At 38.4% G+C, this 18,412-nt stretch overlaps 1 protein-coding gene across 6 annotated transcripts in view; it reads right to left on the bottom strand.

Moving 5' to 3' along the window:
- Mei4 (meiotic double-stranded break formation protein 4) overlaps positions 1-18,412 on the bottom strand; it is a 607,360-nt gene that overhangs the window by 387,238 nt on the left and 201,710 nt on the right. The window contains exon 1 of one of the 6 annotated variants that reach the window (XM_052715248.1): positions 7,496-7,698. The exons of the other annotated variants lie outside the window; for them this stretch is intronic. The gene's annotated coding sequence lies outside the window, so the exon portion shown is untranslated. Of the gene's footprint in view, positions 1-7,495; positions 7,699-18,412 lie in introns of those variants that run through there. 6 annotated transcript variants of the gene reach the window in all.

Raw genomic sequence — 18,412 nt, 5'->3', positions numbered from 1 at the left:
ATATAAAAAGTTTGTACTTATTGAAAATTGAATTATAACTAAGTCTATGATAGAAGGGAAAAACATAATCGATCATCAAAGACAACTGTTGACATTAAATGGGGTACTTGCATAAGAACAGGCCCACAATTTACTGTATCTATGGACACGGGGAGATGATGCTCCTTTTCATCTCCATCTTCCAGGTGAAGTTATCCTGCCCACCAAAGCTCAATCCAGCATGATCACACAACACATTTGAATAGAGTTTCTGTCTAGGCACCCTAATTTCAGACAAAGTTGGCAAAGAAATTCTATCAAGAATAGAATGAGGTATAAATAATACTGGTTCCGTGAAACCCCAATGAAGATGACAGAGACCGTATGGAGGGAGTGTATCTATTTTCTATCAGTCAGTTATATCTAAACATTGTGTGAGAATGTAAAGACTGGTGAGTTCCCTACTGAAGAAGTGTTCAAGTACAGCAGGGTATGACAGAATTGTGGTAGACAACCTCAACCTCTGACCACAGGGTTAAGTGAGTTGCCTTCCATGACCATCTTGAGTCCAAGATCCTGTAATAGACTGAAGCAGATGGCTGGCTAGGTTGGTAAAGGTAAGGGCACTTGCCACCCGATGGCCTGAGCTCAATCGCCAGAACCCACATGGCACAAGGAGAGAACTGACTCACACATTATCTTCTGACCACCACACATGCACCATGGGTCTTGTAGACACACAAGCACATGAAAACATACATACACAAATGAATAAATAAAAAAACAGAGTCACTGACTTTGATTAAACTAAACCACGCTTTGACATACAATATGTATCTCTGGAAAATGCTAAACCTACTATGAAAGCCAAGAGTCCATAGAAAAGCTGATGGTACCCCAATCTGAATAATGTGAGTACAGTTGTTAGAGGTTGTTTCTAAAAGTGGGGATGAAAAGATGTTAATACAATGACCTCCAAGGTGCTGGTAATCTCAACAATACAACAGAGGCCTCCTTCCATTGATAAAAGCCTAAGGTGTGAGAGCTAGATCAGTTAGGAGAAATGCAAGAGAGAGTTGAGTAAGAAGAGGACCTCTGATGGGAGGTCTGGGCTGTGGGGAGCAGCAGGCATCAGAAAGATGGAAAGAATGGGTAAAATATCTGGAGAGACAAGAGGAAGATGGAAGATATGCATCACACATACTAACAATGCCACACAGAGCAGAGGGTGGACTAGGAAAAAACCAAGACCGTGAGAGGGGCTGAAATACATTCTCTGAGTAGACTTCCAAAGACACAATTTGCATTTTTACCAGGAGAGATGTTTCTTACTATCGTTTTATAGCCTCTCTCGTTTTCTTTCACTCATCTTCTCTGGATTTGTTCTTTGAACTAAGTATTTAAAGGCAATATCTGCTCTACCCCAAAGGGTAGTATTTTCGAGTCCTGTCACCTAACACGGAAATCAAATGTAGACTGTCCTAGCCTGCCTAGAGCAATCCTCCACCGGATAAACTTGCTAGTTATTACTTTGTTCAACAAATAAGCTTAATTAACTCTTACTTATCAGACACTGTGCTAGAAATGAATATATATAACAGGCAATAAAACTAGTCAATCTCTACCTTTATGTGGCATTCAGCTATATATCATTCTGATCTGTAGTACTCCGGATTCACTAGGAAATCTCAGAGGTGCTATAAATCAGAGGTTGGCAAACCATAGCACACTTGTCAGATGATGGTACACTGTCTCTATAAAACATAAAAATAAAAATAAAAATAAAATGTTCATAGTCATTTGATTATGTATAGCTGCTTTTGCATTAGAATTTCAGTGTTGAGTAGCTGCAATATAAATAGTGTGGCTTACCAAGCCTTAAATATTGACTCTCTGGCAATACATGAAAATATTTGCCAAACTTTGCTCTAAATAAAATCTAATGTTTTTTTATTATTAAGAAATTTTCTATTCAAAAATCTAGTGTTTTAAAAATGTTTTATTTGGGCTACCAAGTGAGTTCCAGGAGAGGCACAAAGCTACACAGAGAAACCCTGTCTCAAAAAAAAATAAATAAATAAATAAAAATAAAAATGTTTTATTTATATTAAAACACATATAGTCATACACTGCAACACATACACATGCGCGCGACACACACACACACACACACACACACACACACACACACACACACACACATCTAGGTGCCTTAGTTAAAAAACATATCATGAGGAGAGCTGGCATCCTATAAGATCATATTTCTGTTGTTGTTTTACTTTCATTTATACCTCCATTGCTAAAACCAGTAACAACAAAAAAAAATCACATGGATAACATCATCTACTGAAGGCTTTACTCTCTTCAAGTGATGATAACATTGTCTTATACTTTATCTAGTCCTCATTATTCACCTTTTTCCACACCACAGAAGGGCCTCTTTTAAGAGAAGATCCTTATTAAGAAAAGATTCTGAATCACACCAAACAAAATTTGACAGAGGTGATTTTAGGCTATCTTGTAAATTGAACAATATAATTGATTGTAAAAGCATTTGGCCAACACTCAGTGCTATAATGCCAAATCAAAGCAGCAACAGTAACTTTGCTTCCCTACAGAGTGGATGCTTATTCCCCGATTGGGGAATTGACTCAGAAAGCATTAAAATTTAAAACAAGAACGGGAAAAAAAGATACTTTCATTAGCTGTTACCAAAAAATCCCTAATAAGAAGTGACAGGCACGGCACTTGCTGTGGTTTCTCCAAAGGATGCTAAAAGACTTAGTCTGTGGTGGCTGTGGCTGATCATCGATTTATCATTCCCAAAACCTTTCTTTTCCCCTGATGGGAATAATTGTACTGTGAATAAATTAAATGGCTGCTTAGTTCACATTTCATCACCCTGAAACAACAATACTAGGCTTGAGGAAGAACCTCTCAAAGTGTTGGTTCTTCAAAGTCTTCCCAATCTACCCCACCAGCCCAATGGGAAATACATTTCAAATGCCCAAGAGTGGGGATTGAGCCCAACACTGAAATATGACCGAGGGAGAAGTTGATGGTAAGGGAAGACATGTCATCCTGGGAAAGGTATAGTTAAGCCATTAACAAGGATCTAAGTTTACTCCATGCTTGAAGTCACTTTCCTTGGTACTCACAGGACATGTAACTTCCTTCTAATGCAGGTAGCCTAACCTATGTTCTTTCCTATCAAGTATCAGAACTACACCTGGATTATGTTGTCCAATTAGTTGTTTGGTACCTAACTCCCTCCATAGTTAGTAAATGCCACTGATCACAATCTACCTCACTAGAGCAGAAATCCCTATTACTAATAGAGGATGAGTACTGAAAAACTATTAGGTGATTAATATACCAACTGAATCGACAAAAAAACAAGCTAGATCCTTAGCCCCTCAGGTAGAATGTAAGAAAATATGATCATTCTGTGATATACACTCAAAAATAACAGCCAGTATCTTTCTGTCCTTATATTCCATAAGCAATGTTCCAAAAATATGTACCAATTGAATCCGTGTATCTCCTCAATTAACCATTCTCCCTCTTTAGTTCTTTCAATCTCATCCTCTGGCTGAGGACTCCCTTAGTTTTTTAGATATCCTCCAGCTGAGGGTATACCTCAGTGATAGGGCATTTGCCTAATGAGCTCAAGGGATTTGACTCCATCCATAACATAGAAAACAAAAAATAAGGATAAACTCAAACTGTTCCTCTGATACAATTTCTTTTTTTATTTCATTTTTGAGATTATAATATAGTAACATTTCTTCCTTCCCTTTCTTCCCTCCAAGCCCTCCTATATACCCCTCCTCACTTTCCTTAAAATTTATGGACTCTTTTTTACTAATTGTTATGGTATATATATATATATATATATATATATATATATATATATATATATATATATATATATATATATATATGGGTACCTAAATATATAACTAGTTCACTCCATATGATGTCATTTTTATGTATATCTTCAGAGCTAGCCATTTGGCTCTGGACAACCAACTGGTATGCTCTTCTCTGGGGAGTTCACCTTTCCCACTCACAGATTTCTTCAGTTGTCTACAGTTCTTTGTTTACAGTTGAGGCCTCATGGGCTTTCCCCCATCCATTTTGACTTCTACCTTTCAAAATATCATGATCCTCAGGTTTCTCCCACCATTAACAAAGGAAAAAAAAAAACTACCATCAGATCAGAAACTGTGAAATTGTTAGAGGAAAAATTAGGAAAAGCACTTGAAGATAAATGCATAGACAAGGATTTGACAGAACTCAAGTCATCAACAAAATAAGGTCAACAACATATAATTAGGACATAACGAAATTAATGTTTCAGCATAGAAGAGTAGATAGTTAATAGAGTGAAGCAAGCCTATAGAATGAGGGACAATTGTTAGCTGTTTTTAGGATTAATATCAAGAATATATAAAGAACACAAAAAAAAACCTAAACAAGAAATGAAACAACTCTATCAATAAGTGGGCTAACAAAGTAAATAGACAATTCTCAAAGGATAAAATGCATATAGTACACAAACATGCAAAAAAAAAGTTCAACCTTACAAATCATCTAAGAAATAGAAATCAAAACATTATAGAAACTGAGCAGGTTGAATTTATATATTTATACACACACACACACACACACACACACACACACACACACACACACACACATATATATAAAACAACAATTAAAGAAAAAGAGGCCATAAATTTGAGTAAAAACACAGTGGAGGGTGTACATGTGAGGTGATGGAGAGAGGAAATTCCAGAAAGTGGGGAAATGATGCAATTGTAATGTCAAAGGAGTTTCAAAATATTTTTAAAAACTATAGTGAGATTCTATTTTCCCATAGTCAGAATGATAATCACTAAAAAAAAAAAAAAATACAATAAACCCACAAAAAACAAAAAACAAACAAACAAAAAAAACAGCAAAAAAAAAAAAACGAAGAAAAGAAAGTTCTAGTGAGAATGTGGACAAAAGGAATGCTAATACACTGTAGGTTGAATGTAAATTAGTTCAGCCACTGTGGAAGTCAGAATGGAAGTTTCTCCAAAAATTAAATATGAATCTTCTATATGACCTAGTTATATCATTCCTGGGTATTTACTCAATTGATTCAAGTCAAGCTATCACAGAAACACATGCACACTGGTGATATTAAAGCACTATTCACACTAACCAATTATGGGACCAATGAAGTATTCACAACAGAAAAAGGGATAAGGAACACATGTTACATCTACACAATGAAATATTTTTTCAGTCATAAAGAAGAATGAAAGTCCTCTCCTTTGCTGGAAAACTGATGCAACTGAAGATGATCATATTAAGACAATTAAGTCAACATCTGCAAGGCAAATATTTCTTTCATTCATGGGGTTCCTAGTATTTATAGATACACAAAATCATGTGTATACATATGACATGAAAGCAAAAATAAAACTGTCTAGGACAACAAAGGCAGGGGGAAGGATAATTAATGGGAAGGGGGGATGTGAAAAGAGAGTAGAAAGGTATGAAGTGGAATGTGCTGGCATAAAATGTAAATTTACAAAATCTTTAAAATTATTAGTTTTACTTTCAAAAATAGGGAAGTTTTCAATACTCCCAGGGGACCTAAATGTTCTGACCATTGTTACAAGTGACATAATTGCCAAATCCTCAGTGCACCTTCTTTCAGCTGCAATATCTGACACTCACAGTCACTCCCCTGTTCCTAAAACACTTTCCTCTGTATTTATTACTGATCCCACCCTGATCCTATCTCAGTAGTGAGAAACGTACCCACTTTTTCTTTACTTATTAACCTATCTTACTTTTATAACCCTTCAGGGTTCTAACTCAACTCCTCCAAACCATTCTCCACAATGCAGTCATTAAGTATGGTTACCTCACTAATTCTTCAAATGATTTGAGAAAAGTTAGCTCCCTATTAAACTGAGGCTCTGGCTTCTGGTTTCAGCCATCTTCATACAACAAAAATTAACATATACACACTGTATGAATATACCATGAAAGCTAAAATACACTAAACTTCAAATTTCCTTTGATATACTAAACCATGGTATACATTAATATTATACAAGTTTTAACAAGGCCTCCATAATACTGGTTTTAAATATCTGATTCCAAATAATGATATTCCCATTGTCACTCATTAAAAAAAAATACTAAAAGTCACAGATCTGTGCTCCTGGTCTTCATTCCCAAATTTTACATCTGAATAGGTCGTTTCTGTGATCCACTGACAACCCTGAAAATCATCTGGCTACTACACGCCTATACCAAGATACAAAGTCTTTCCAGAAGCTGTAACAAAACAAAGTAGAGTAATGGATGGTAACTCATTCATGAATCTCATCATTGTAGTCAGAAGATACACTGAAAATCACCTAATTTTAAGTAGGAAAAAAACTATTACACAAAAGTAAAAAAAAATGATCAGAATGTATGTAATTAACTTGATAGGAATAATTGCAGTTGAAAATGGCCTGATATATCCAGACTTGGTGGCTCACACTATAATCCCAGGATTTGAGAGTCTGAGACATCAGAATTGCCATAAGTCTTGAGAGCAAGGGGTCAGGCTGGCCTACAGAATGAGACCTTGTCTCAAAAATCCAAAGTATGTGGGGAAATTCGGTTGATGAAGACTCCATATTACCGAATTCTTCTTATAATGTGTATATTATATGACTATCAGAGTACCGATTTGTTTTCTATGGTTCCTGATGGAACTCAAGTCCTAAATATATAACTGCAGGCTCTAAAGCTATTCAAGGCTTTACCTAACTCAATTCAAATTACTTATTTTCTGCTACTTGGACATCCCAAACTCACCAAACCCTCATTAGCTCCTTCTGTAATGTAGACCCCACTCCTGGCCCTGTTCCTCAGATAGGGTACATATCCCTCCATAAGCTAGTTCTTCTCCGATGGGTGGATCTTATCCTACCACCGCATGCTACTCAGATTCTTGAGACAAGATACCCCATCTGCCCCAACTTTAACATCCTCAACAACTTTCTGCAGTTCCTCCCGGTGTGTACGTGCTCAATCAAAGATATGATCAACAAGTGGCTAACCAGTCCCAAAATCAAAGATCTGATCAACAAGTATCTAACCAGTCCCCAAAACGTCCTCTTCTCCAGGAAGCCTCAGAAACAATACTGATCGAGCCAGGCTTGCACACAGTCTGAGGTGTAAAACACTCCACAGAACACACGCTTTGCCTGCCAAAGTTTCTGAGGCTCCAGATGCAATCTACTTAATCAGTTACAGAAAGACCCTCCAGGCAGTGGTGGTGCACACTTTTAATCCCAGCACTCGGGAAGCAGAGGCTGGTGGATCTCTGTGGGTTCGAGGCCAGCCTGGTCTACAGCGTGAGTTCCAGAACAAACAAGGCTACACAGAGAAACCCACAAAAAAAAGACAAAAGAAAAGGAAAGAAAGACCCATCCCCATGCATGAAGAGACCTACCTCCTCCAAGGGCGCGACACAGAACCCCAAGCCACAGCACCTGAGAGCATGCGCTGCCTGAAGGGACTAGAAGCCTGAGAGAACAGAGAGCGGGCTGGCGCTGCACAAATCTTGGGCTCCTGAGCAGGAAGGACGCCCTCAGGCGGCAGGGGAAGCGCAGGGGCTGGTGTTCCCTGCCACGCGCGCGGATGCAAGCGCTGCCCGCAAGTAGGCGCCAGAGCCCATAGCGTCACCCCGCCCTGCTCCTTTCTTCCCGTGCCAATCAAAAGAAGGAGGCGGGCGGAGACCACAAGCCCCAGAAGCACTTGCGCTACTCGCCTCGGAGGGGCTCGGGCGGGCTCGGGTGGGCTCGGGTGGGGCTCGCAACGGGTTTGGCGGGAATAGGCAGGAGTTTTCTGCATCTTGGCGCCTGCTCCGAGCTTCCAGAATCGTCTAGCTCCTCTGCTGAAAGAGGCAGATGCCCTGGCTGGTTTCTAAGGAAGAGCCCTATGGGGCTTGCTAACCCGAAAAACCTGACTGGGCCTTGAAGAAAAGTCTCAGGAAATCTTCTGTTCCGCTGACTCCTTCCTGTTTTGCATGACAACAGTCAGGAAAACGGATTGTTTGGTTTTGTTTCTTTACTTGTTTCCAAAAGGGTTTTTTTAAATTTTTGCTTCCTGCAGAGGAATGTAAATTACTCTACAGCTATGTTTCTTATATGTCCACCTGTCATGTTATTTAATACAAATTTCTAATTTACTTTTGCCTTACATACTGAAATCTCTCATATATTAGAATGCAAAATAGATTCTAAGCATTCTGAAGGCATTTCTGCTGTCTTTAGTAACGGAATGCTTAGTTGCCAATAGGTAGAAGGTTCAACAATTGTATAGTTTAAATTATCAAGTATTATATAACTAGGGGTCTGCTCAGCTCATTCTCCTATATAGATGAATCTTTATTGAGATATACATTTGCATCTAGTCAGTTGTAAATGTCTTGGGACTGTTAAGCTTCGTTCTATCTACGTGCTTGTTTAAGAAAGTCAATAATCTTAAATATGATGTAATTTGTTTAATATAGTTTTTCATTAATCTTGAAGCAGTGATTTTCATATAAACTAAAATTGAATTATCTTGAACTCCAGTTAATGAACAATAAATTAATGTTTTGCTGTATTTGCTGCTCTTCTTTGAGAAATGTAAAATCAAATCATCAAAGTTCATTTCAGAGATAATCAAGAGTCAAGTAAGAGCAATGTAGAAACGTTGCCTTGTATTGCTGAATATATGACATTCTATCTAAATTCCACTCATACATTTATTGAACAAATTGAACTATTATGTGCCAGACACTGGGTGAAGCCTGATTACAGCCCTATACAAAACAGAGCACTCAGTCTAATAATTAAAACAAATTGGTAACAATTACCAGAAAGAGCACAGCCACTGAAATCTCATAGAAAGACTCAGTCTTACCAGAACCTCACTCTTTATCATCTAAGTTTAGAGACCCACTAACTTCAATAACCTCAATGGTTTTCTTTGAACATATTCACATGCAGTGGTTAGAGATATTTTAGAACTACATAGCAGAAAAACAATTCAAGAAAATTATGCAAATTTTTTACTCACTTATGACTAATGAAACAGAAACTGGTCAATCAATACATGCTGTTGAATAAAGTAATGGGCTCTCCAGTTATGTTTACCATTTAATTCTAAGCATTCTTAGAGCCCCCCTTTTTTAATGTCACAGTCTGGCAATGGTGCTGTGACTAACCCACTTTCTAAAGGATTATAGACGATAGATAGATAGATGGATGGATGGATGCATGCATGCATATATACATACATATATAATAGATAGACACATAGGTAGATACATAGATATAGATAGATAAAAGTGAAATGACAAACTTTATTAAAAGTGAAGAAACACACAGACATGCACACAGTAAGAGAAATAACACACAGAGAAGGACACCCCCAAAAGTGGGAAGAGGTCTTGGAAACCAGAATCTGATTTCCCCTTATAGACCTGGGACTTTGGTGGCCTGAGATGGTTCCTCCTCCTCTCATTTTCTCTTGGTCATCTTAAGTAAAGAAATGGGAGGTCATAGGACCAAAGCTTCAGGTAGCCTTGCTCAGGGAGCAGTCCTGAATGTATGTGACCACCCTGGACATGTCAACCAGAATGGCAGGAGAGTTGCTGGCAGAAGAAAAAGCCTGCTAGGACTTTGTCAAGAGTGTTATGAAGAAGCTGGAAGGTTGCCATCTTCTTAATGATGAGCGGCCCCATTTCCTATTGGTCTGCCTGCCAAGGACCTCCATCTTCTTGTTTCTCAGCATCTTTGTATAAATTTCTAGTATAAAATCAAATGAAAATAGTTTCACAAAATGTACAATCTTAGATGATGAGACTACTACCTTATTAGGTATATAATATATATATAAATATATGAGTAAACTAAGTACAAAAATGCAATCAAGCAGCTAATGCGATGGCTCAGCAGGTAAAGGCATTTCCCTCTGAGCCTGGCAACCTAAGTTCCAGCTCCACAATCTGCAGGATAGAAAGAGAGGATTGGTTCATAGACGTTGTACTCTGACCTCCATACATGTGATGTGGCACAAGTGTGAACATATATGCACACACACATAACTAAAATTTATGTAAGTAAGAGCAAAATTAACTGTAAGATAGCACTTTAACCACTAACAACAGAATAATTAATAAAATATCAAAAGAAATGTGGATTGCTTTTTAAGGATGTTGCAAAGTGTTATTTTTTTAAAAAAGGAAAAAGAAAATGTAGGCTAGGGATTCAGTGAATGTATTATAGAGCAGAGGGCGGTTGCCTAGTGTATTTGAGATCAGGGGTTGACTCCACAGCGCTGGAAGAACAGAAGGCAAAATAAAAATCAAACAGTTTGTAGTGTATTATAATAGGCACTTTGTAGCTTGAGTTTTCCTGCCTGGCCCACAGTCAGGACAAATCTCTCTCACCCGCCAGTCCCAAGCCGCTCAAACCCAATCAAGTAAACACAGAGACTTATATTGGTTACAAACTGTATGGCCGTGGCAGGCTTCTTGCTAACTGTTCTTACAGCTTAAATTAATCCATTTCTATTAATCTGTACTTTGCCACGTGGCTTGTGGCTTACCGGTACTTTACATCTTCCTTGTCCTGATGGCGGCTGGCAGTGTCTCCCTCCTCAGCTTTCCACTTCCCCGCTCTATTCTCCTCCTTGTCCCGCCTATACTTCCTGCCTGGCCACGGGCCAATCAGTGATTTATTCATTGACCAATCAGCAACACACTTGACATACAGACCATCCCACAGTACACTTACTAAAACAATAATGAAACTTATCTTTTACAAAACAGAGGCTAACAAAGGAAATTGGTGGCTCTATGTTTAATTCAACAGTTCAAAAAACATTTATTTAAGTGCTAATTATAGTAAGAAAGTCATTGTTCTCAATGAATTTTCAGTCTAGTGACAGTCCATTTTTACCATCAAACATCATTAACAAAGTCTTGGGGTTTCTATTGCTGTGATGAAACACCAGGACTGAAAGAAAGTTGAAGAGGAAAGGATTTATTTTGCTCATACTTCCATATCACAGTTTATCATCAAAAGAAGTCAGGATGGGAATTCAAACAGGGCAAGAACCTGGAGGTAAGAGCTAATGCAGAGGCCATGGAAGAGAGCTGCTTATTGATTTGCCCTTATGGCTTGCTCAATCTGCTTTCTTATAGAATCCAGAACCACCAACCCAGGGATGGCCCCACCCACATCATCAATCACTAATTAAAAAAATGCCCTACAGGTTTCCCTACTGCCCAATCTTATGGAGGCATTTTCACAATTGTGGTTTCTTCTTCTCAAGTGACTCCAGCTTATGTCAAGTTGACATAAAACTAGCCAGTAAAAGTTTTCAGTAGAAAATACTAAACACACCCTCTATTGTCTGGCAGTCATGAACTGCTTGATCCAGTTATTCCTCACAAAATTTTATGAGACAAGTATTGTCTTTAATCTTTATTTTGCAGTGAGGAAACTGAATCAAATGTATTCATCCAAGGACATTCAGCTTGCTGATAGTGAGACTATGATGTTCATCTTACTCTCTTTCCTCAAAGTCGATATACTAGATGCATGCACTGTAGCATATCCAGGAACATGTCTAAGCATTCTCTAGGTACTGACCACTAATACAGCTTTCCAAGCTACCTATTCAGGATTGTATTATCTTAGAATTGTCTTAGTGATGATACCTAGGGCAGTTAACTCCACACTCCTTTATTTCTATTTATCAGTCTCTTGATAGATATCCATCTGATGACTTTCGTGCATGCTACACGCCTTTGTTTCACATACACAGGATGTGTCAGTTGCTATTCTATTTTCTATATTTTATACAAATGAGTCTAATAATCAATAACATTTTCAAAAGATCATAAGCTCATAGTCAGTAGAGTTCACATTGGCCAATGCTGTGGAATAATAATCCTTCTGTAGACTGTGAAAATGTGTTGCTCTCATTGTTAATAAAAGGCTGATTGGCTGATAGCTAGGCAGGATTTTCAGGGCAGAGAGGATGCTGGGAAGAAGAAGGGTGGTGTCTGAGGAGTTGCATGCCAGATGCAGAAGAAGCAATGTGGTAGGTTCATAGATGAGGTAAATGAGCCTCAGGGCAGCACATAGATTAATAGAAATGGGCTAATTTAAGTTGTAAGAGTTGGCTGAAGATAAGCCTAAGCTATTGGCAGATCATTTATAATTAATAATAAGTCTCTGTGTAGTTATTTGGGAGTGACTGCTGGGACACAGAAAAACTCCACCTACAGGCCATAGGATCCTATATGATTTTCAGTTATTGTTATTTATGCAGAATTATTGCTTCATATTGCCATTTGTATCATTGTTAGCATACTCAATGCCATCTTACAAGTCTTTCTCAACTTTTATCAATATTGCTGGTATTGAGAAAGTAGGTGAGTGGAGATCATATTCTATCTCTAATCAGGGTGTTGTCTCCCCTCCAAGAATGGAGTGGGCAAACAGCAAAGAAAAACCACTCTATGAGGAACATCCAGAAAGACTCCACCTTATTTCCATAGCTCTTACATGCTTTCCACTCCCTCTTTGGCAAAGGTGCCTGAGTTTTAGAAGGGGTGACATAAAAGTTTGACTATGGCTTTAATGGAGTACTGACCTTCTGTGAGTGAGACTGTGTGGTTATTTCTTTTGCAATAAACCACAAGTAAAGACAAAAACAAAAAGCAAAACTCAGAAAAGTATTCAGATGAATACCTACAGCAGTAATAACCTACGCCCATAAATAAAAACGTCTATCATATTCATTTACCAAAGCAATAGTAGTTGTTTTTTTTGTTTCTTTGGTTGGTTTTATTGTTGTTGTTGTTGTTTTCTATTAGAACCCATAATTTTCCTGGCCACACACTTTGTCTAAGTTCCAAGTACAAGATGTGAGTTTCCTCTGTGGAGCGGGGGTTAAGTTCAATCAAAAATTGGTTCTATCCATAACCACTGTGCCGCTACTGCACTAGCTAATAGTCTTGTCTGGCACACTTTCATTATGAAGTATGTACAATGCACAGTTGAGTAGGACTGTAAACCTTCATTCTCTATGCCAACTTTAGTCGCACCTTCCGGCATTACAAGAGCTAGAACAAAAAGAGGGGAGACTTCCATCTCAGTCCTAGTCTTCTGTCTCCAAGCCCAGCAACAAGAGCAAGTGCTATCTTCAGCAATATATACTTATCATCCCGTTCCGAAATGCAACCAGCATCAATAGAAATGGTCTTTATTGTTTTAGGGGCCTCTAGAACTTCCTGGCCAACAGTTCCTGGTGGTATAACCCATCCTAGCACTGGGATTTTTAATAACCATATGGTTTGGGGGAATATCTGTTTCTGCTCTTACAAAATGTAGGTTTTTTTTTTTTTACTCTTTGTGAACAGATTGTTTTATCTTTACTCCTTTAGGTGTACTTACATAGTATTCAAATGGGTTCCTAAATCACCAAAACATGTATGGGTTAGCATTATGTTGTCTATATAAAACAACAATCTTTTTGCAGGGGATGAGCTGGACGATAATGAAAATTCCTGAACTAACATCCCATAACAGAAAGTGAGGGTATGGAAATAACCTTAGTGAAGCATTCAGAAAGTCTGTTGTCATCTGTTCCAAGAGTCAAGTAATCACAGAAGTTCAAGTAATCACAGAAGTTCACAACTAAGAAGACACTAAAATAAACTTTTAGGAAGACACAATACAGATAAAAAGAATAGTAATAATTATCCAGCTTTTTCATCCTGGGGCACTTTTACAGAGCCTCTGTGCATTTCTCTCACCCTTGAGGAACTCAGTGGGTCTGCCTGCACAATCTGCATGACTTTGGACTTGACCTGACTGGGTTGATGAGGGAATGAAAAAAGACCAGACACACAGCAAAGCTGGGATCAGATGAGCTGTGTACTCTAATGCAGACATACCAGTAACCTGGAGACTCAACACATTTATTACACACTGCTGAGTGAGGAGGCAAGTATATTGTGTACAGCTGAATGAGAAGGAGGTGGGGTAGGTCATCTCTGCAGTGGGTTTTCTGGAGGAAAGTCGTCTCAACTTGCAATCATCCAGGAGGAGGAGGCTGTAGTTGACAGTTTCTGTATTCACTGATTTTTACTGTAATGTCAGTCACTCATAACTGATAAGTTTTTTGCACCCCGACAGGCCTCTCTGCCAATGCAGCAATCCAAATCAGACCAAATTAGAAAAAGCCCCAGTTTAACAGGTAAAGCGTTCCCCGGGTGATTCTCCAGCCCTGCAGAGAGAAGCCGGCTTCTGCTTTTAGTAAGCGGATCGCTTAGTCTCTCTTTCTTCCAGGTGGTGTGGCTCCTCTGAGCTTCTTCTAGACAGCTCAGATTGTCTGAGAGTCATCTAGGCAGCCTGGCTTGTCTGATAGTCCTCTAGGTGTACAGGCTTGCCAGAGAGTGTTTTCAGTACTCCTTACTGTTATACAAATGCTTGGGAAAGGAGGGCTCTAGTGAATCTGGTCAGTTTGGGGACTTCTTGAAGCTGTTTTGAGTTGTTTACTTCCTAAGCATAAGGAGCTTCCCTGAAAGATGGAATGTGTCACCCCACTCTACAGCATCTTGTTGTTTCACACACACACTGTAAAAACATCCTGTTTAAAAATATTCTACTGTCTCACCTTTGCCTTTTTCCTCAAGGAGCTTCCTTCAAACTGGGGGGTTTTAGTATTAGAGGAAACTGCTACACAACATTAGGTTATACAAATTGCTTGAAATAGTCAAATGGTTGCTATTGAGACTACTGAGATTTGGAGAAGATCCAGTATTTTATTTTATCCTGAGTTGAAATGAATCTGTCTTATTTTTTTACACAAAGAGGTGTATACAGAGTAATAATTATGATCATGGACCCTGACTCCCAGTTTTGACTCTTATGATCAAATGACAATGACCCAGGGTAAATAGATTGTATTTTATGAATTTAATTTTCTAATCTATGACAAGGAGATAATGATAATCACACTCATATTAAATGATACCATTTTAACATAGCACCTTAAGTGTGAGTAATACTGTTATAAATAAATGGTGGCAATTATTTTGCTTGAGGTTCTGAATCCTCCATGAATGGTGACTCTAACAAACTCTAAAAACAGAGATGAAAAGATTATTTTAGTACATATTTCTCTTTATATAAGAAATTCATTTATGTATATAAATAAAAACCGTATGTGTGTGTATGCAAAAATATATAAATACAACCTGCTGAATCTGATTTTGTTTTTTGTATGTATATAGTCTCCAGGCTGACTACTCTGCATTGGACAAGCAATAACAGGGTGATGAGTCTCAGACAGGAGGTAATCTTAAGGGGAGAGTGAGAGTAATAGACTCCACGTGGCATGAAGACAAAAGGCCCGGCATTGGGGGATGGGGAGAGAATTAGCAAGAGGGAGCAAAGGGGTAGGGGGAGTGGAAGAGGAACATCAAAATTTCTCAGCATATATTAAAATACCATAATGGAATACATTATTTTATATGATAATTTTAAAAAAACTAATATAAAAATAGCCTAGCCAAAGTGTTAAGTGGCAAACCTGGTCTGTGAAGACAACAGCAAGGGACAACTATCTATTGTTCATTGATACCACACTCTTTGTGAGGGACTCTGCAAGCCATATTTCAGGTAAATATTACAGCTTTACGAATTCAGCATGCCTTCCTTATATTATCTTGCATGAAGACTGGAGTTCAATCCCCAATACCACAAAAAAGAAAAAGAAAGAAAAAAATACTACTTTGTTTTCCCTCGATTATTATATCACAGAGGTTATCTGGACATTTAAAGTAGCAAAGTTAATGTTTCAACCCGCTTCAAAAACGGCTTTCCCTGAGGAACGTCTTTCTGGACTCTGGTTGAATTTCTCTACCTGAAACAAAGCCTCTACTCCCAGTGCCACTCACATTACACGACTAAATCTGCATTAAATCAAATGCAGAAGATCTCATTTTAATTTGAACACGTCTTTATCTTGATTTTTCAGAAACTGCAATCGCATTTTCTCCTGTCTCTTCCTCGAAAATGTTGAGGTGGCCAGCGTATCTTCAGGCTCTACTTTGTGCTAAGCCGTCTTCAGGGCTCAGTGGAAAACAATGTTGTAACACAGCAAACTGAAAAACTAGCTGCACTCTCAAACCATTTCCTTCTGCATTCTCATTAGCCAGGATTCATTTGTGTGCGTTCTTCCAAATGATATTATGTAGAGTTGTTCATTTGATCACACTGGTACTGTCTTATAATGGTGGAAGAAATTTGCATCGCAAATGTTAACAGACATTTTGTTTTGCATTTACATTATATAAAGCAATAAACATCTGTTGGGCTCATTGCTAACGGAGAGCTGGAAACATGCCATTTCTGCTTCGACCAAAAGAAGCTATGGTATCCTGGGAAAAGGGGTGGATTTGGTTTCTGAGTGCCTAGGATTTAATCTAGATTCTGTTCTCTATTGCAGTGTAACTCTGTGAAACATCACTTTTCTGTAAAATGAAAGAATTGAGCAAGATGTTCATGGAATTTCTCTGTGCTCTAAAATTCTAATCTCACCCACCCACCACATCACTAATTTTCAACTTCTTTCAAACTTTTGTATTCACTAAATAGCATCTATCGATTTATTTATTTTAGTAGGAGGGGCTGCACTGGGCAAAGGCCTAAGAAGAATCACACACACACACACACACACACAAAAGCCTTGCAGTATACTCCTGGCTCTGCCTGTATGGGGGAAGGGTCAAATTTCTGATGTAAACTGATCTCCCTCTAAGACCTCTACACTCACCATGATTTTTGTTTTTAAATGACATATATGTACATATAAGGGGAAAATTACTAACTGTGTAATGTTGATTTGTGTGTTAGGGGTTAAACATATTCAAGTTATTATTAATTTTTACCTATGTTGATATTTCATCTGCAAAAAACAGGCTACCTTAGTTGCTCTTGATATTACAATATAAAAGTTATACATGATAGGCCTTTGGAGAAAACTGTACTGAGTTTCTTCACGGCCATGATACGTTACTATTGATGACCAGCCATCTAGGAGGGAAGCCTCTGTGTATGGCCATTGAGGGGTTATCTAGATTAGGTTAATAGAGGTGGGAAGAGCTACCTTAACTGGAGGCAGCACCATTCTGTGGACTGAGGTCCCAGGCTGAAAAAAAAGGACAAAACAAGTTGAGTGCTGGCATTTCTCGTTCTCCGCTTTCTCATTGTGGTTCCAATGTGACCAGCTGCCTTCTGCTTCTGCTTCCATGACTTCCTTTCCACGACCCCGAACTCTCAAATGATGAGCCAAAACAATCCCTTTCACCTCAACATTGCTTTTTGAGGTTACTTTGTCACAGCAATCACACAAGTTACTAATACAGTGACCCATACTGGAATATTGACTGGACATCTGAGCTACCATTTAGAATTAAAAAAAAAAAAAGAAGGAAGGAAGGAAGGAAGGATGTAAGGAAGGAATTACCACTAACGAGTTTGGAGTTGTGTGAAGAACACAGGTGAGTTAACAAGCATTACAACTGGATGCCATGGGTAACAGATTCACTTGTGGAGAGGAAGTTAGTGACTCTGGGGAAGAGGAAATGTTAGGACTGAAGGTGAGCAGTGCCTTGAAGGGAATATGCCCAGTTCTATCCTACCCCTCATGAGACCTAGTGCACTTGAGTGTATGCTAACAATATACCTCCCGTGATTTCAAATTTCTCTTTTTTGAGAGAGAAATAGTTTGGGTCATGCTGTGGAAGGATCATGTCTGAGTCCTCATCCTCTTAACCTACAGGATCATGTCTGAGTCCTAATCTACTTACCTACACTTCAACTCCCTGATGTAATTATTATTCCCAATGGTCTTTGGGCCCTTGTATGCTCATTAGCAATTATGATGTTTTTTAATTCCAGTTCTTATCTATCCTTTCAAGTTATTCTCTTTAGGCCAAAAAATCAGTAGCTTTTTCATGAATAATAATTCATTTCAAAAGTTAGAATGGAGCGTCTGGTAATGCATCTTCAGATAACTAAGACTCTTTGTCTTCCATGATTTCACCATTCGATCAGCTTTTAGAAGAGCTGCTCTCTTGAGGACTGATTTACACTGATGCTTGTTCCAGATAAACAAATTCTCAAATCACAGCTGGAGGTGAGTGTTTGCCTCTATGGTAAACTCATCAGAAGCATATTGTCTTCATCTTTTTCTTGCTTTTGCTTTCAAATCTGTCCTCCACTGAATCCCTTTCTTTGTTTGTTTTGTGGTTTGATAGGGCATATTAATGGAACAGATGCGGTAGCAGTGTGAA

The sequence above is a fragment of the Peromyscus californicus genome, unplaced genomic scaffold (genome assembly GCF_007827085.1).
Source record: "Peromyscus californicus insignis strain IS unplaced genomic scaffold, ASM782708v3 Scaffold_11__1_contigs__length_118956290, whole genome shotgun sequence".
Taxonomy (NCBI): domain Eukaryota; kingdom Metazoa; phylum Chordata; class Mammalia; order Rodentia; family Cricetidae; genus Peromyscus; species Peromyscus californicus.
This window is presented reverse-complemented; position numbering and strand designations above follow the sequence as displayed.